The sequence below is a fragment of the Lygodium microphyllum genome, chromosome 22, assembly GCF_053477565.2.
Source record: "Lygodium microphyllum isolate KBCC chromosome 22, Lygodium_microphyllum_v1.1.10, whole genome shotgun sequence".
Taxonomy (NCBI): domain Eukaryota; kingdom Viridiplantae; phylum Streptophyta; class Polypodiopsida; order Schizaeales; family Lygodiaceae; genus Lygodium; species Lygodium microphyllum.
In genome coordinates, this window is record NC_141156.1 from 53,628,009 (window position 1) to 53,648,742 (window position 20,734).

At 42.4% G+C, this 20,734-nt stretch overlaps 1 protein-coding gene across 4 annotated transcripts in view; it reads left to right on the forward strand.

Moving 5' to 3' along the window:
* Positions 1-6,996: 6,996 nt before the first annotated feature.
* LOC148017161 (Alkaline-phosphatase-like family protein) overlaps positions 6,997-20,734 on the forward strand; it is a 115,589-nt gene continuing 101,851 nt past the window's right edge. Inside the window, exons 1-2 of one of the 4 annotated variants that reach the window (XM_087663541.1) lie at positions 6,997-7,296; positions 7,428-7,511. The gene's annotated coding sequence lies outside the window, so the exon portion shown is untranslated. The remainder of the gene's footprint in view (positions 7,297-7,427; positions 7,512-20,734) is intronic. The other 3 variants (XM_087663540.1, XM_087663538.1, XM_087663539.1) reach the window with 3 other exon arrangements.

Here is a 20,734-nt window from a genome sequence, read left to right on the forward strand (position 1 = left end):
TATGGCTAACTTGTACAATTGAATACTTAGGACAAGCTTTCGAAGAAAGCACTTACACTATATCCATTACTTTTTCTTGCTCTTGTTTTTATTAGGATTGTTGCCCCTAAGTTGTATATAATCTTTATATTCATGAGGGCCTATGCAATTGAAGCATAACTTCCCCTTATGTGCTCTTGCAAGCTCTTTACTTAAAAGTGACCCTCTAGTCCCTTTGGGCTTGTTAGCACTATCATCTTTTACTACAACACTGAATTTTTTCTTCCCCTAATGTTGATGCAGAATTTTAACATGGAGATTAACATTTTCCTATCAAACATATCATAAAAATTTTGCAGACCCTTGATGGCCCCTTCTAATGTTTTAGGATGTTGAGTTTTTTCCTTGGCCTAGTACTTGTTGTCTCAACCTCAAATGAAACATCAAATTTTTTGAAAGTCATCTAAGCGATCAAGCTTGAGAATGATTCCTCCATATTTATAGTGGGTTAATGTTAGACCCTCCATATTTATAGTGGGTTAATGAAAAGAACTATGAAAAGGAAATGTCGATTGCCATGGGGTTCAATTTATAGTTCTTTTCATTCTCTAGGAGAAATTCTTTTTGAAACATTTCCTCAAACTTTTCCCACATCAAAGGATGAGTAGTGATATCAAGTCTCATCCATCACTTGTAGGCCTTGCCCTCAATTGTGGTTTTACTTCAAGGGCTCTAACAAAATCCAGTGTGCGACTTAACTAATGCAAGTCACTCTTGCAAAAAAGTGTTGACTACATCCTTGTTATGATCTTATTCTTCTCCTTGAAACATAGATGGCTTCATATTCTTTAATGCATTATCAACCTCTTGTGTAATAAGAAAGCAAGAGCCTAGAGGTGGTCTATTGATGGCGTAGCTCTAGGGGCAACCCATCTTCAAGAGGTGTGCCTAGGATGCTCGAAGCTTATTGTCATACAAGATGCTTTAAAATATCTCAAATCTTTGTAACATTTTCGTTGAGAGCAACAAAATAATTTTCTAGTATCTTCATGTAAGTAGAGAACCAAATTCCATTATGTCAACTAGTTCAAGTACATCTAAATCTTCTAGGTCACTCATGATTTGACCCCCATGCATATGTGTAGGCTTACCATACTATATATGCAATGGTGAGGGCCATGATGTGATACTTGAAACTATATGAGAGAAATTACCACTTACCCATGATGTCTTCAGTGTAGAACAATAGAAGCCTCTACATTTAGATTTATCTTAGTAAGTCCATTCACACTTATTGCCTATCCTTCAACCCTTTGGTCTATATACCCTTGTGCCCTAATGTAGGCTATCCCTTGACCCCTTAACCTCATTAGCACCTTATCATACAAGCTTCTTGCGTGCTATCTAGTGCTATAGTCAAGCTATCCTATGGCTCATGTTTGATCAAGACCCTTGTCTTGATGGGTGGGGGGGAGGAAGGGAGGGAGGGAACAAGAAATACCTAAAGCCACGATCTTGAAATCCTTGTACTACATAGAAAAATAATATTGATACTTTATCTTGTATCATAATGTAATCCTCATGTGCAAACTCTCCATTGGAGTATTTCACAGCTTGATATTTCCCATTTCTTCACACACACACACACACACACACACACACATACAACATTGGGACAATCTCTCTCCAAATCAAACATACATGAGTATGTACTATAAAAATTACACGATGTAATAGGATAAATTTTGAGCAAGGAGTAGAGAATACATAGAAAATATGAGAAGAATAGAAACTTCTTTAATTTCAAACAAATTGATATAAAGATGGCCCTGTCCACGTATGTGCATCCACTTTGAAGCTTAGATGGCAATCTAGCAGATAGATGATATGCTAAAAGCTTAAGGCTAGTTGGATGAACTCTGATTGGATGAAATATAGATTGATGATGGCTTTGGAGGGGTCTTTCTTTTATAGCATGGGAAGGTAGTCTAGTCAATCTATTCGACCATATTATAAACCTTCCCTAGTCAGCTAAGGAATATTTTTTGTTACTGTTTGGGCTGGGGACATTGCCCCTAGACCCTCATCACGGGGAGCAACGCTAGTGGCCACTTCCATGGCCCTCTGACTGTAAAATAAGGGTTCCTGATAACTCCCACACCCTGCAACTTGATGCTTTGTGCCTCGAGTTGTTACTAGCATAACTACTCTATCTAACCCAACTATTAGATCCACAAAGGTCATTTTTTTGCGATCCGGTCACATAGGCCTCATCTAATATACAAGTCAAGACCTAACCAATGTACGAGTTCACACATGGCTTCTCCTCATAATGGGGGCCTTACAACTTAGAGCACCATGGATTATTGGTGGCACTTTATGAGAGTGGGCCATTGAGCGTATCTAATATGTACACACATACTATAACTATCCACTCCAGCTTCTTTTTGTGTCATGAGTCAAAGGCACGAGGGGATGGGTGGAGGTTTATATATATATAAAATGGCCTATGAGACAAAGAAGTGTGTACATCTGGCCATGCCGTCTCGACTAGAGAACAATGAAAATGAAAATGATTAACTATGACTACTGCAAGTATCAACTACCATCATTTACAAAATGATCTCTTGACGATCCTTCACTTAACTTCTAGGATCCACCCTGATCAATTATGACTCTCTAAAAATAATGCACTCTCCTTAAGACAATAATGTTTGTCATGGGATGGTCCAAGATATCTACTAAGAGGAGGTACTTGTCTCTGATGGTGAGGGATGATGGCTCGAATTTGCTAGAGATAAGAATGTCGGGCATGGCGAGAGGTGGTAGGCATTGTGCTATATGGAGCGTGGCTACTTGATCTATTGTGATAGCATTTGTAATAGTAGCAAGTAGTGAGCTAGCTCTAGAGCTAATATTGAAAAACTCCATAAGAACCTGCTAGCTTGGTGAGAGAGAGTAGAGTAGAGCAGTTTATTATCGTCCTCCATAGAAGGCCAAATTATGACCCATGGGACCTTTCTAGATATACAATGATTCTCCTCCCCCATGGTAGGAAAGGGTAGCTACAGTAAAAGAACAATCTATGCAGCGTTGGTTCTCCCAAAAGCGTAACATGCGGGTGATGAGAGCCCCTAACTTCAATATAGGAGTAGTGGTCAAAAACTGGTGAAGTGGCCCTTGTAAATGGATATCAACCCGTATGTGTGCATATTCTGGGCATCTCATAATCATGTGCTCCTCTGATTCTAGACTTTGTAGTCCACAGAGCTTGCATAACCTCGTCTCTCTTGCCTGTCCACTCCATGCACCTATCTCGATCAATAAAGTGTGTGATCGAGTTCGAAGTCGTGCAATACTCCATCTAAATACCACTAAGAGCGGGGTCTCTGTATGGCTGTGTGTGTGCCTCTGCTTGCATGTAGGATAGATATGCATACTGTAATAAGCAAGTTTGCCATTTGCTCCCTTGCTTTTTGATGTTTTGCTTGATACGCTCTTGTAAGAGGTCTGATTGAAATGTGTCCATGCATATATCTTTGGATGCCATATCTAGATATCTATCCACTCCCCACCCTTTAAACCATTTTCGCATATCCAACACCCATCCTGTTGAAAGCACTTTACTTTTCCACATTTTCTGTAAGTGTGTGCTAGCATCCCATGCCCATTTGGGGAGCCTACTATCATCCATTTGACGTACTCAGGTGGCATATCTCAGTATTTGGATCATAGCATGTACATCAATTGGCCGACGGCTAGTTTCCAAAAGCATAAGTACATATGGCGTGGTGCTTTTGATGCCCAAATGTCTACGAATAAAAGCTTTTTGCAGCTTCTCAATGTCATTCCATGCAGATGAGGAGATGCTCCCCCCCACACTTCCACTCCATATAATACTGTTTGTAGAACATATGTATCAAAAATCATACAACGTATTTTCCAGCATTTAGTATCTATTCAACTGCAGTCGTTTTCAAAGTGATAATACTTGCTTTTCCTTGCCGCTAATTGCTGCTCCACACATGTATGCCATCTATGGTCTGCAGGTATCTCAATCCCCAAGTATTTGAAAGTAGATACTACCTCTATAGACTGTCCCGCATAATGTACTTTTGGTGGGGTCTTTGATTGCGTGGTGCACACAACCATTAGCTTTGTTTTTTATACATTCACTATCAAACCACTATCTTGACAAAACAAAGAGAGAGAGAGAGAGAGAGAGAGAGAGAGAGAGAGAGAGAGAGAGAGAGAGAGAGAGAGAGAGAGAGAGAGAGAGAGAGAGAGAGAGAGAGAGAGAGAGAGAGAGAGAGAGAGAGAGAGAGAGAGAGAGAGAGAGAGAGAGAGAGAGATTCATGGTTATTTGTGAGACATCTCACTTCAGGATAACCTTCACTCTACAAATGCAACCATGTGTGATTCAAACACCTAAATCAAGCCTTGTAAGCCCAAGGTCTAGACATCATGCAACAATATTATGAGCAAGTGTAGTTAATGTCAAAGTATCATTGAGCCATGAATGGATATAAGCCTGGATATAAGCCTAACATATTTGCTAAGGGGAAAAAAAAGGTAAAATAAAAAAAGTGAAACCATTCACAAAAGGCAAAATCATGTTACCATAATAGATAATGATCATGCATGAAGGAAAACGAACTATATCTCTTTTGATTCAAAAAGATATTTGTAATGTCTATTCAAAGAAAGCCACCATTCTAGGCATGTATCTAGCATTGGAGTTATCGGCTCCAGGTCCTTGCCATTGGCATGTGCTTACCTTGCTCATAAGAGCACTTCAATAGGTCTATTAGTGGATGGATGTCGGCTTATGACCCCACAAGAATAGAGGTTGTGTGCCACATGCATTATGGCTTAAATTGGCTAGTTTCATATGAGCATCTAGAGGCTATGGTAGTGGTGTGTCCATATGATACCCTTGGTAGTTGTCCAAACACCTCTACTAGAGTAGCATCGTCTAGACCCCATAGTATGCATGGACTTAATTGATTAGGTGGTCTTCAAAGTCTACCTTGTAGCAAAACATCAAGCCCTCATTTCAAAGAATCAAACATGAAGGTTTCTAACTTCTAAAGTCATCCTAAAATGATGTGTCAACCCCTTTGCTGTAGCATAATCACACCTCAAATTCTATCTTATTACACAAATGACTATGGTTAGTTTCCCCTAATCCTAAATAATAATGTAGAAGGCCACTTGACTAATTTGGTCCACCCATCTATAAGATGGGACGATCACAAGACCTCCATCCACCCACTTTTCAAACACATATCCAACAAGCCTTAACTATCTAAAAAATGTATGATATCACACTAATTTGATATACACAACAACTTCCTCAATCAACTTATTACACAACATTCGTTACATGATCCTTTAGGCATAACACATTAATCAATAATGCTGCAATATTCTTTTACTAGCACTAAAAGAACTTTTCATTGATGTAGTTCCACAAAAACAAAAAATGCCACCCCAATGGTAGTTGGTTCACCCCACTAACTTCTTATTTCTTTGATAACCTCGGATTCAACCTTTGAGTCCCAATGCTTGGGTATTTTCCTAAGGGACGTCACATGTCTTTGTAGGTAGCCAGTAAGGCATCACATTAGCCGATTATTCTCTATGGATCCAACACTTGATCCTTTTGTTCCTTTGAGTGATTTTGCACATTAACGAGGGTTTCGATCACCACCTTTGCTTGTCAACTTTATTTTCAAGTATGCTACCTAATAGGCAACTCAATCCACCCCATTGGCAAGCAAATCTTGTTTTGCCATCCAATTGGTAGTTTAGTTCACCACATTGGTGACCACAATCCACCCGATTGGTTACTCCCCCTAACCTTATTAATGCTTCTTATTGGCTCTAGTAGTAGAAGGGAGGAAGCTAGTAAGAAGATGGAATATTTACACAATGCACTTTAAGCATGCTACAAAAAGAAATTAACAATGCACTTTTCTTGTTTTTCATAAAATTATCATTTTTTTGGAACAATATTCAATCTCGTTTGAATTCAACTATTACCACACAACAACCATTCAATACTAGGGTGTCGATAGTTTGGTTATTTTGCATGTTTAGCATTCCATTCATTAAGGGCCAAGATATTAAGAATTCAAAGGTCATAGAAATGGAAGGTCAAAGGTCATGATAGCAAAATGTCATAACAGACCTTTGAAAAAGATCCTTCTTATTTTTGTGGAGTTCCTTTGTATAGTACTTTTTTATTTATAGTACAGTGACAACCTGAGTTACCCTTAGTTAACTTGAGTTTTTTCTTTGAAAAATTACCCTTAGTTAACTTGAGTAAAGTGGCCTATTTTTAGGAAAGAATTCTCATAACCCTTGTTTGTACTTCATTATTGTGTATTGTTTTTTGGATATTAAATGACTCCTTATAGGACTTTTGTTAGCATTTCATGTTAGAGGTGAGTTTTCAAAGAAGAACCACCTCATCATTATAAGAGCCTCAACACATGCAAGTTTATGAACTCGAGTGTGTTGGTCCACAGGCCAAAGTGTCAATGACCACACATGAGTACGTCAAAGATTGGACCCATTTTGCATCTCCATGCCACAGACCTAAGTATGGGAGAGAGAAGAAGGACGACGGGTAGCGAAAGAGAGAGAAATCTCACCTATTAGTGGGCACAACGTATCAGGTGCAGAGATGTGTAAGCACTTCTTCGACCACATCTAGTACCTCTAATTTTGGTGCGACCAAGTGGACCTATCAAGGTCACGTGTTTCTTGGAGTTGAGGTCAATGCTCCTACACCACACGCAATTTGACTTGACCTAGCTGACTCGCCCAAGTCAATGCGACTTGTGTGTGAGTGGGCTCTAATTCTTAGTAGAGATGTCCTAGGGAACTTAGAGTAAGTGGCCTAATTTTAGGAAAGAATTTTAATAACCCTTGCTTATAGTTCATAATTGCGCCCTTCAACAATGACAAATTTTAGAAACAACGGAACATTAATGCTGCTTCTAGATATCTTAATCACTTATGATTAATATTTGTGCCGATTAAGGTTGCAGGCCAATGTAGTAGATGGAATTGTGAAGTGTCCTGATTGCAGCTGCTCGATCCCAAATTGGGTTCTGTCCAGTCTCAGAGAAAATTCCCATCTCGTGTTTCATGTAATCCGCTCTTGCCTACACATATGGCCGGTATGTACTGCAGGTGTTTGCTGAATAGCTAAATACACTGCCAAATGCCTCCTGTTATTGCAACATTCAAAGAAGTCTGTGGAAGTTTTAGATTGTAAGGAGACCCAACAGAAAGAAAAAAGAACAGGTATGCTTCTACCCTCCATAACTTCCCATGCCCTCAGTGAGGAAGGGTAACAAGCATGCCCCCTTGAGTTTCTTTTTCCAATCTTTACAATCCATTTTACATCAAAGCTCGGTTTTTCGTGAACACTGCAGGTTGGATCCATCTTAATTGAAATTTGGCTTCTATAAGGTCCAATTTTCTGGTCCTGCATTAGACTGATGAAGTTGTGCTTGCCGGTGAGAGAGATTTTTTATTCTGTGCATCTTTTGTCCCATTAGGATCAATCCTTTGTTATAGCATTTCAGGTGATGAGTGATTAGGCAAGATTTTGTGACATGATCATGTGCTATCTTGGATTAGACCATCTAATCCATATGTATATCCAACTATAATGCATCCCCTATCTATCTGCTTGTGTGCTACCTTGGATTATATCATGTAATTCATATGATTATGTGCTACCTTGGGTTATACCATGTAATTCATATGTATATCCAGCTATATTGCATCCCCCATCTGTCTGATTCTAAACCATGGCACCTCTATTATGATGTGGATTGTTAAAGGGTATGGGCTAATTAATCGAAGAAATGCTCATGACAGCTCATGATGGATGAAACATCTTTCATACTGCAAGCATTCCTCGTTATGTTCTGGTTACAAGTATTTAATAGACAAGCTTACATAATGATGTGCTATTACCATGTTTAAAAGATGAATTGAGCTTTTAGCAATGTAATACTGTCTGCCAAGAACAACATTTCCGTGTAGGTCCAGTTGTAGAAAGGGTAGGCTTGGAATGCAGCTTCCTCCAAGCTTGAATATTATTTTCAAGGTGTGATCGCAGCACCTTTAGAAGTTCAAAGAAATTAGATGCTCAAACTTCATGTTGCTATCACAAGCATCCAGACTTTGGGCATTCGACTTTGGCAACAATTGTATTACTAGTTGCCTCGAGATATTTTGTATTTGTCAAGCTCATTCCCTAGCTATTCAGAACTCAGTTGTGTTGGAGTTTAATGTTTTTCCTATTTTCACAGTGCTGACATTGTAACAATAGTGGCTGCAAGTACCAACACTCCATACTATTACAACTCCATCTTAACCTTTTAATTGATGACATCGTTCACCTCACATAAATTCCTTCAGCAAATCTCTATGTGTAATTCCTCTGCATTTGTCTCCCAATTCTACACCTGTCAAGTAAACTGCTTGAGTCCCATGTTGAGTTCTTTGGATAGCTCTAGCACAATATGGTACCAAATTGGATATTGGTCTAGCTATTTCAAGTCTAATAGCAACATCCAAGCTTTTGCTAGCAACAAGATTTTGAAACACCTTCTGCCCTGTCTTCCTTTCTAAAATAGACTAACCCTCTCCATTCTCTGCACCGATCTCATCTATTGACACCATGGCCTCTCAAATTGTGCCTCCTTGATGCACCAATTGTGAACAACCTCTACACATGGAGGATGCTTGACAGGCTTCTCTTGAACCTAAATACATGCGCAAGCACTATCATCTTCTTCCATGAAGTCTTGTCCCCATGGTGGTTTTGCAAGCTCAAATTAAAGACGAAGCTACACACTCCCCACTTTCCATTTGTGCTTGCGGCAGTGAGGACACTGCTTCTTCAATTCCAACATGAGACCTTTCAAGGGGGGAAAATAAAGAATGTGATGGGGCTAACATTGACTTGTGGTTAGCCGAATGGAAAGCTTACTTTGTTTTGTATTAATTTGACAATATAGATTATGTTACAGGGAAAAGTGTATGCTTGGTGGTTGGGGCTATGCCCCAAGCCAGGGATTGGGGGACAGATTTTCAATCTGTTTGTCAGATTCAGTTTGTGATGGATGACTAGATTGAAAATTTTCATAAGTTGTTTGAGTAGACATATTGTGGAGAAGATCTTGGATGTATATTCATAGGAATTTAAGGACCTTCTTCATAAAACGAAGGTCCTAGAGAACCTGCAGGTCTTACTTTACTTGTGCTATCTCTGGTTGTTGTTGGACTACTAGAATGAGGTGCTACACAACCCTCTACATTCTTTTAAGGATGTCTATAGGTACACCGAGAACTTTGATAATACTTTGATTGCAAGTAGGGTTAGCTAGTTGATGGGTGGCTCCCATTGAGGTGCCTTTACCTTTGAGTGGAAGAAAGCTTCTACCCTAGTAGCATCTTATCAATCGCCTTTGGAGTCATGCAAGAAGAAGAATGGTAAGCTAAAGTGACTCATAGGGAGGATCACTCTAAGGGTCATTGTTTGGCATGTTCTGAGACTAGGCTTTTTTGTAGAGATAGAGAGCGTCTAGAGAACAAAAAGGCTAAGTCGACTTTAAAGGCTTTGGTAAACACCGTAGAAGCTCCAAGTATTTCTTCTAAAATTTTAGCATAGGAATCCTTTGTTAATGCAAGTAGTTGCAATGGTTGTTGTGAAGAAAAGTGACGTGATAGTATGCACTCATACCATATCAGAGAGACAATAGGGTTTGCAAGGAGAAACACAGAGTGTACAACAAACATTGAGAGAAGAAAACTCAGAAACTTAGAAGAAGAAGAAGATGAATAATGAACACCGAATTATGCTGAATAAATCAAGTTGATACAATGGGGCAAAAGCTTGAAGATGACCGCACTGTCTTGGCTGATCAGTCGGTACCGTTTGTAGGGAACTTGCATTGTGAAGGGAGCAAAACAGAGTTCTTTGGGCAGTAGGATATTGGGGTAAATGCTGAATGATTAAGGCAATGTAGAGGGAGCGAGACACAATCCTCAGGGGCCATTGAAGTCATGGAGAAGATGATGACCAGCAACCATGAGCTCCTAGGGTGTGAGAATTAGTAGGGTGGCTTGCCTCAGGGAAAAATGCAGTAGTAGAGGGCCTTCTAGCTGCAAAATGCAGCCTAAAGAGGTAGTAGACTGCCTATGGGCCGCACAACAAAGTGTAGAAAAACAGCTTTTAAGCTGGTTGCCTGGTAGCAATATGCAGTTAACAATTTGAAGAGGATGGTTGCCAGCCACTCTGGGAAGCATGGGCAGCTGGGTGACCTGATCGGCCCCCAAAACACAGCATGGAGAGGATGTAGACAGTGCACCTAGCAGCAAGGGAGCTCAAACAATAATAGTGGAGAGGTTGGAGAGAGGAGAGGAGAACGCGGGAGAATTAGAAGATGAAACTGATGAATGAATGTGAGGGATGAGAAATGGTGGATCAGTGCCCTATTTATAGGCATAGATTGTCTGGAGGAGTGGCGCCCCATTAAGTGGGTGCCATCCCTTTTTGGGGCTGGGGCTGTCAATGCAAAACCAAAAGGAATGAATAAAAGGAAATACACTAAATGACTTGCTTTCTCAATAGTTACTCCATAAATAAATTAGTAGAGAAATGCTTTGTTAATGAGAGTAGTTGCAATGGTTGTTCTGTAAATAAAACCGTGTTTGAGCCACATGACCTTTTGAAGGTCATCGACAATATAAATAACCAAATTGTTAAAATTTTGTTTGACAATGATTCTAGCCATAATTTTCTTTCTTCTAGATTAGTACAAATTAACTCCACATGGTGCCCATTGACCAAGAATATCGTGTTTGTTACGCAAAGGGCCCGACTGTAAGAGATCGATACTTCAACTCCATACAGTACGTGCTGATCAAGAATATCATGTTTATTATGCAGAGAGCTTGAATGTGGATTATTGGGATCGACTTATGCTAAGATTGGATCTTTTGATCCAACAGTACCATAAGTTTGTGGACTTTCGATTGATGAGCGTCGATTATGTCGATGTTATCCTTGGCATGTTATGGTTCTTTGCTAGATCTTCCTCTTTGTGTGATCAAGGGCTGTTCACCCTCTGGAATCATTGAATCTAATGTACATATGGCATTAGCTTTGGAATTCAATAGATGTTTTGTGATCTAGATGTTGCTACTTTTGTTTGTTTTATTGAAAAAGTATACTTGTTTGTGGTGCATGTAATTCTTTCTTTTAATAGTAATGTTGATACTAATTTAGATACGAGTAAACACTTGGAGTTGATTCGACATGAATAATTTGATGTCTTTACATTTGAATTACTTGCCACCATCTTGTGGTATAGTAGATCAAAGGATTGAGACATTGCCCAATAGCCGTCCTGTCTCTTGGCAACTTTATTGGTTTAGCTTGAAAGGGGAAGATGAAATAGCTAGGCAATTTTATGATTACCTAGCAAAGGGCTTTATTGAACCTAGTAAGTCTTCGTGGGGCATGTCTATTCTTCTTGCAAAAAAGAAGGATGGCATGATGTAGTTCTGCGTAGATTATTATTAAGCACACCTTGTGTTTTTCTTTGAGCCATTTTGGTGTGAACCCACACTATCCATGGGCACTCGTAGCCTCGTGTGGGAGGGGATTCTACCTCATGTGAGTACACTTCAATGTGTAGGCCTATATGACCTTAGGGTTGTACCTTGTACTTTCATTCTTGTGGTTCGCTTATTAGTGACGGTATTGTTACATGCTTCTTTGTGTGTCTACTCTTACTCTCACTCTCTACTCCACTTGTCTATTGAGTTGTGCATTTGATCCAACAATGGTATCAGAGCCATTGTTCCACCGGCCCGTGTGGCCATTGCCCCATCGGTTCCATTGCCAGCTTCGACACATGGAGTCCCTCTCACAGCACTGCTGCTCACAGCCGCTGTTGCTCCAACCATCTTAGTTGTGGCCCCTTTAGTAGCCACTATCCATGTCTGCCATTTTCTGTGGTGCTCTCTCTCTTTTCACAGGTTGCATGCAGCCCCTCTCATTGTGCAGGCCGCATACACCCTCTCTCTCCGCAACTTGTATACAATCTTGCATGCAGCCTCTCTCAGCCCTACCTACCTCAGCCTTGCTCGCCATTTTCTGCACATTTGAAAAAAAAGCCTTAGAAACCCTAATTTTTGAATTTGGGGGTTTTTAGAGATTTGTGCAATTTCTATTTTGTCTTGCCCCTCTCTGCCATTAAAAGGCATCCAAACCTAAGAGACATTGAATTGAAAGATTGCCACTACAATGACTAAAAGACTGCAAATTAGAATGATACACATGATAACTGCCACATATAGCAGTGCATATGATACTCAATGCTTGCGTAAGCATCCATATGATAATGTCAAACTCGAGTGTGTATGTAACTCAACATAGAATCCCCAAAGTAGATATATTGTTAGCAAATAGTACCTCCAATGAATATACAGTAGCATGAAGTGACTTCTAGACCTCTAAGCCCATTTGTACTTCAATGAAACTTTTGGCACTAAGGTCCAAAAAGCCCCAAAACATTTAGATGCGCGTCTCCACTTGTACATAAAATGATTAATGAATCCTGTGGCTCCCATTATCGAAACCTTGCCATGAATGGTATGGCAAACACAGTTACACAGAAACAAAAAAAGTGTAGCAACCACACAGAGAAGACAAACTGTAGAATGCTGATTGCTTATAAATGAATAATGAGTACAAAGATGATAGCATGAGTGGGGCCTCAAACCCTTGTACCTCTAGGACCGGGGCATAGGTGGCTGAAGGTGTGGGTGTTGGAGTGTTGAATGGATCCTGAAAACACAGCAGGTAGTCTCTGATAATGATTGAATTTAGGCAACAGGAGTCTGGGTGACCAGTTCACTGAAAATGCAGATTAGTGTGGGAAGTGATGATCCTGCCTGTCCAGAATAGGCTGGAAACTCAAGGCAGAAGCAGCAAGGTGGGCTGTCTGGAGCTGGAAACACAGCAAGTTTGATGCCAGTTGATGGTAGATGACCTCAAAACAGAAAAACACAGATGCTAGACTGCTGGCAACAGGCTGGAACTGATTGTGATCGGCTGGGTACCTCCTGGATGATGAAACACAGCTGTATGAGTAGTTGCTAGCTGTAGAATGCCTCTAAATCTGGTTGTGGCAGGCTGGAGCAGCTCCAGAATGTGTGTGACAGCCTGGGCAGCAGTGTGATAGGCTCTGCAAACTGAAGTATCTGCAGAAGGGGTGTACATAGTAATGGACATGAAGAGGGCTGATGATAGCTGAGCGGAACAAAATGAGGCATGAGGATGCACAAACAAAAGACTCCTATTTACAGAGGATTGGGGGTGCATTTGTCCTACTATCATAAAATAAAGCTATTGATTTTTGGTGATTTAGCATTACTTGCCTTTTGGGACTGTTTTAAGTAGACTAAACTAGTGGTTAACTTACCATAATTATGTCTGCAAACCTCAATATTTGTGTCTCAAAACCCATGTCCTGCACACTGTATGCACAACGTCCTGCCTACCCAAATATATAGGAGTTAATCATAGGTTAATCGTGAGCTTGGAAAAACACATCTTGGTGACAGATCGTTTGTGGTCATGTGAGTAGGCAGTTGGCATGGAGAGGGACTGTGCTTGCATGATCCTCTAATGAGTAGAGCCTAGTTTGGTGTGTATCACTTGAACCTTGTACTTGCAATCAATTACCTAGGGTAACGTTTGCTCAATGAGGTAGAGATGGAGGACACAACCTTCATCATAGAGGCTAGTTCATCCATGGTGGAAGTATTGGATACCTTGCCCAACCATGAGAAATTATACCCCCATAAAGCTGTGGTCTTTCTCGCTCCCTTTGTGGACCTTGGGAGTACCCACTTGAGATTTGTTTTCAAGGAGACTCTCAACATCAGAAGGTGCTTCGGCAACTATTCTTCTTGAGACGTCCGCCTAGGATATAGTGTGGATAGTAGACACAATGAAATGTCCCCCTAGGATCCAACCTGCATACAAGACTTGACGCTGACGCAAGCCAAACTCACAATAAAAGGGGTTGGACATTAGACTCACCTTCCAACCATAGAGCCAAATGGGCTCACCCCCGAGCCTAGGAGCTAGTAGCACTCCAGATCATGACGGCATCCTAAGGGTTGGCATCCCATGCCACCAACCCACACCATTCCGGTGTATGGATGTTGGGATAAAGGCTCGTTTGACCTCCGTGTATAGTACACACAGACTATTCAGTTGTACATGTGAATGCATCCTTATATGCCCTGACTATAAATACATTTTATTCTTTTTGTACCAACACATTGTTGGTACACTCAAATCTAATCGTACTTTCACTCTTTTTTTTTTTCGTAATGGACTTTCACACACACAGACACTCTCTCTCTCGCCTCTCTCTCTCTCTCTCTCGCCACTCTCACTCGAACTGGTGCACATTCCCAGTTGAGCTCCAACAACTGGTATCATAGCTGATGGTACAAGCTGGTAGTCACTGCACATTCTTTTTGTACCAACACATTGTTGGTACACTCAAACTAATCGTACTTTCACTCACTCTCTCTCTCTCTCTCGCCATCACTCTCACTCGAACTGGTGCACATTCCCAGCTGAGCTCCAACAACTGGTATCATAGTTGATGGTACAAGCCAGTAGTCACTGCACATAGTGCAGTCGTCATTGAGACCGATAGGTCAAACGAGCTGCTGAGGTGTAGGTAATAGCCATAGGCTATAGTCACAGCAGAGTAGGCGGAGGAGATGGACTGCATGTGATAGTCAACAGGTCAAGGGAGCGACTAGCGGGCGAGCGCTGTGCGTGATGACAGGGGTCCAGCATGGGGACCAGACGGCAGGCGCATGCGGCAACGGGCAGTTGATGGGACGGAGTCTAGCGGGCAGGCGACGTGACAGGTCACGCGACCCACGTGATAGGTCAACGGACCCTCCCTCTGTCATTTTTCATCAAATCAAAAATCTTATTTTCTTCCAAATCTCTTTTGAAATTCCTTTCTTTGACCGAGGTTCATGCTCGAAGGACAGGTCACAAATCTGTGCGAATCTGGCCCAAAAATTTGAGGCTTTTCTTGGTTTTGATCTCATCCATGCTTGACAGCAACGTTCAGGTTAGAAATTGTAGACATTGCGTGTGGTGACCTCAATTAAATTGGGGATTTTGCCAAATTTGTTAGAATTTCGCTCTTTTGAGTAAAATTTCATAACATTGGATCCCAGAAAATTGGGGCTTTTTATGTATTGGTAAAATTTTGCTCAGGTGGGTTAGATTGGCTGACATTTATGCACTTTTGGACCTGAAATTTTGGGGCTTTGTGCAGAATTTGGTAAATTTATGCATTTTTTGCCCGTGTGGTGGCTGATTCATGTACAAACAACAGAGATTTATTACTGTTTGGGGAAGAACAGCAGTGTGTTTGCTAGTTCAGCTTGTGCTTTTACAGTCCAGGGCATTTACTCTTGTGTTTGTGATAAAATGACTGCAACTTCTTCCAATTCAGACATCAAGAGTTTGATGGAAATCAAACGGTTTGATGGTCATGGCTTTGACCTTTGGAAAGACCATATGCAAGGCATATTGTTCCTAAAGGATTGTGAGGATGCTTTGCAAGAAGATAAACCCGCACAAATATTTGATGTAGATTGGGCCAGAGTAAACAAAAAGGTTGTGGCTTATATTAAGATGGGTGTCATTGATGAAATCTTGACAGACATTAAGGGTTTAGATATAGGTTATGCAATATGGGAGAAGGTGAAAACTACCTATGAGATCACCACACCTGTTAATTAGGTGCATTTAATACTCAAGTTGGTGAATATGTGACTGGATGAGTCAAAGCCTACAACTGAGCACTTGAGTGCATTTACAGGCATTTTAAATTAGCTCAAGAATGCAAATTTGGACTTTGATGATAAGTTGAGGGGGATCTTTTTGATCATTACACTGCCTAATTCTTGGGAGACCTTGGTGGTTTCTCTCAGCAATAACCCCAATCTCTCATATGATGGGGTGAGGGGTACAATCTTGAATGAAGAAATTAGACGTATGTCTAGTGGAGAATGCAACAACTCAACTTATAATATAAGAGGCAGGGCTGAAAAGAAAAATGCAAATGCAGGATAGAGAAACAGGAGCAAGAGCAAAGAAAGGAAAAGAGTGACATTACTTGCTATCACTGTGGTTGGAAGGGCCGCGAGAAACCTGATTGCAGGTATTACAAGAAGGAACAAGAGAGAGAAGAATGTAGGAGACAAAAAGGAGGATAAGACAGATGCATATGAGACAGCCAAAGGCAAGAAAAAGGCCAATGTGGCCTCTAGTGTGGTCATAGAGGAGCTTTCGGATACAGAGGCTGATGTATTATGTGCAGTTGATTATGATGCCCTTGTATGTCACATGCAGAATATGCAGATTACCAAGGCTGATGTGATTGATGCACTTTTGTTAGTTGATGATGGTGTCACTCAGACTTGGATTGTAGACTCTGGTGCCTCTTTTCACGTAACTCCTTGCTTGGAGTGTTTTGCTATGTCTTGGACTTGGTGCATTCTGATGTATGTAGTATGCTCGTGAAATTGTTGGGTGGTGCTGCATATTTTGTCTCCTTTATTGATGATTGTTCCAAAAAGATTTGGGTATACCTGTTGGAAAAGAAAAGTGAAGTGTTTGTTGTTTTTAAAACTTTTCATGCATTTGTGACCACTTAGACAAGTAGAAAGCTGAAATGCTTGAGAATTGATAATGGGGGTGAGTTCACATCTACTGAATTCAAGTCCTTTTGTGACATGCATGGAATTAAGAGGGAGCTTACAACTCTTTACAGCCCTTCTTCAAATGGGGTGGCTGAAAGATATAATAGGACTTTATGTGAAAGAGTGTGGTGCATGATGTCCACTGCTAATCTCCCTCATGAATTTTGGGGAGAGGCACTCAAAACCGTGGTTCACATTTGCAACCGCTCTCCAAACAGGTCCTTAAATAATGGCATCCCTGAGGAGGTTTGGTCTGGCAAATCGGCCTCATATGACCATTTACGCATATTTGGTTGTGATGCTTTTGTGCATGTTAGAGATGAGTTGAGGGATAAACCTGACCCAAAATCTACCAAATGCATTTTCATGGTCTATGGTGATGAGGGTGAATTTGGCTACAGAGTGTGGTTACCTCAGTCTAAGAAAATTATTCGCAGCCGTAATGTTGTGTTTAATGAGGCAAAATTACTGAAAGGTACTTTAGCCTCTAACGAAGATATAAAAAAGGTCAAATTTTAGAATTCACAGCCACCTATTACTTCAGATAATGAGCCTCATGGTGCTGTACCACAGGATGAAATTGATGATCAGTTGGCTATTTTAGAGCCAGATGATGATGGAAAGCAAATAGAAGCACAAGGAGGTCATGGACAGAAAAATAGACTTGCTGGTAATGAAAATGAAGGTGCTGTACAGCATGAACAGCAGCTGAAAATGACTTATAGCAGCCAATAAATCCTGAAGATGCCATACCTCCAGATTCAGACCCAGTTCTTGAAAATGTTGTTCATTGGGTACGCAAGTCTACACATTTAAGAAGGCAACCACATAGGTTTGACCCCTTCTTGCATTATGTGATGCTTACAGATGAGGGTGAGCCTCTTACATACAAAGAGGCTAAGTCATGCCAATTTAGCAGTAGTGGGAGCTAGCTATGCAGGAAGAGATTAAATCTATGTATGCTAATGATACTTGGGATCTTGTGTCGTTGCTCAAAGGAAGGAAGCCTCTTCCAAACAAATGGGTTTACAAAGTAAAGACAGTTGATGGGAAACCCAAGTACAAGGCAAGATTGGTTGCTAAAGGGTATGCACAGAAGGAAGGGATTGACTTCTAAGAGGTCTTCTCACTGGTTGTGAAGATGACCACACCACGTGTGCTGGGAGGTCTTCCTCTTTGCAGTAAGAGCATGTGATGCTTGGTGGAACCCAGCTTTTGAATAGGTGGCTAGGCGGAGCTCTTTTGGAGGGGCTGGGTTGGTTCTATGTGGGAGGGTGGGGGTGCTCTCGAGCAGGCCAGGTAGGGCAATTGGCTGGTACCACTTTGTTTGATCATTGCTTGATTCTCCTTACAGTTGATGCTCCCGCTTCAATCCTTGATATGCGATCCTGTCAGATCCTTGACTCAATCTACAGAAAGGAGAAGGTGAGGAGATAGATTGAGCAGCTCTGGACTAGGGAGTGGGCCAGGGTGGACCAGCTGTAGAGGAGGTTGCAAAGGTCTTAGCGGAGTTGAGCAGGATCTGCGAGGAGGCAACCCTACAGGCCATGCAATAGAGTTGGGAGGAGGAGAGAGTACTCTCGCGAGACCTAGCAGCCACTCAAAGACTACTCTAGGAGGCACTAGCGGATCCCACTCTCCATACGCAGGAGGTGCAAGCACGGTCAACCCTCGCCGGTCTTGAGGACAAACGCTCTGAGCTCTCCTTCCATACTTCAGCAACCTTTTGGGCGCGGAAGGGGGACATGATGTGTAGGGAGTTTTTTCAGGTGCATCAGCTTCACACCTCAGCAGATTAGATTCGCAGCCTCCGTGATCAGTACGGGAGGATTCGCTCTATCCCAAATGAGGTGATGGAGATTGCCACTGACTTCTATAGACAGCTTTTTCAGCAAGAGACAATCTCAACCAGAGTAGAGTGTTGTAGACAGCAGGTTTGGGATTGCATTCTGTCCCTTGTCACAGAGGAGATGGGATGCTCCCTCCTAGACCCCTTCACAGAGAAGGATCTAGTTGGCGCCTTCCATGGACAGGATGGGCACAAATGTCTGGGAGAGGAGGGTCTTTCTAAGGCCTTCTTCACTACCTACTGGGAGGTGGTGAAGGACTCCCTACTACTGGCCTTTCAGGAGATTTTCAGCTCAGGACGGATACCAGGGAGTTTATCGGCAGGTCTTGTTAGTCTCCTCCCAAAGGGGGGAGACCGGTTGGAGCTGTCCCAGTGGAGACCGATCACCTTGTTGTTAGTGGCCTATAGGGCTTTGGCCAAGATGATCGGTAGTCGACTCCGCCTCGTGCTTCCAGATATCATCCATGATGCCTAGACAGGTTTTGTCCAGGATAAGAGTATCCTAGACAATGTCTTCACTTTCTTCGAGGCGATCGAGTGGGCTCAGCACAATGGTCAGGGATTGGCAGTACTCGTGGATTTCGAGAAGGCCTATGATAGGGTTGATTGGGACTTCTTAGAGGGTACCATGGTGGTGAGGCTAAGCTTCTCCCATGCATGGATCTATGGGGTTTTTGCACTTTACAGATCGGCTACTAGCAGGGTTCTCATTGGTGGCAGGAGGGGGGAGGAGTTTTGGCTAGAGAGATCTGTCCGGCAAGGTTGCCCTCTTCCCCCGTATCTGTTCTTACTCTTTGCGGAGACGATGTCCTACCTCCTCTGCTCATGTGTGAGCGGGCTACATGCCCTTCGACTTCCGGTGAGGGAGGAGACTGAGCTGTTGGACTTAGAGTATGCAGATGATACCTCTCTCTATGTAGAGGATGATGAGTTGATGTTGGAGAGAGTGAGACTAGCTCTGTAGGTATTTTGCACTGTAGTTGGAGTGAAAATCAACTGGCGAAAGTTGGTTGGTTTTCTTACAGATCCGGACTCTAGCACGGGGTGGGGTGTCCACTTGGGGTTTAGATGGGTGAGATTGTCCGATATCTAGGGTTCCAAGTGGGACTCGATATCACTCTTGCCCAGCAGTTTCTTCCAGTTCTTGACTCTATTAGGTGGAAGTTGATCTACTGGAGCACTTCTACCTTTCCTTAGTGGGCCAAGCCTTGGTGGTCAACCAGGTCCTCCTAGCGACAGCTTGGTACATCGCCTCTTGTTGGTGCTTCTTCTCGTCTTGTGTGGTTCAGCTTCGCCGCCTAGTGTGGAATTTTCTCTGGGTTGGCTCAAACGGTTCTAGGGATTCCTGGGCCAAGGTGGTGGCATAGGCGACCATCATCCGGCATCGGTCTGAGGGAGGGCTTGGGATCATCGACCCAGAGTTCCAGAGCCTAGCCCTTTTGGGCAAGCTAGTGATCCATGGTCTCACACCAGGTGGATAGATCGGAAGGTCCTTCTGTAGGAGGGTCTCCAAGAGTGCAGGACCGAGGCTTGGTGGTGGTTGGAGGCCATCCTTGAGATGGATCTTCACGGCTGACCAGATCATGCCACCTAGATCTTCCTTCCTCCGCAACTTACTTCGAGTGTGGCAGGGCCTTCGCAAGGCCCTAGTTTAGAGGCCCCTAGGATGCCAAGAGGAGATAGACTACCAGCTGGTGGTCTGGAACCCCCAGGTCAGAGATCGGGACGGGGTACAGATTGGTGAGCGTCCCCCACATTCAGTGGGCTGGCTGGGGGGCTGGCCTTGCTGGTACTATAAGAACATGGCGGGAGGTGTATAGGATGGTGGATTAGGAGGTGTTGCAGCGGGCATCAGGTTGTCAGCGAGGAGTTGAGGTGAGGAGGAGGGAGATTGACTCAATGATCCCTCAGGGGTGGCTAGACCCCTCGATCTGAGAGCCAGTGGAGCCTGGTGAGGTGTGGGTTGCTAGATTCTCACCGGCAGGTATCCCCTTATAGGTGGCAGGTAGAGTGGGTGGTGCCCCCTACGAGAGTTTCTTCACCGTGTAGGATGGG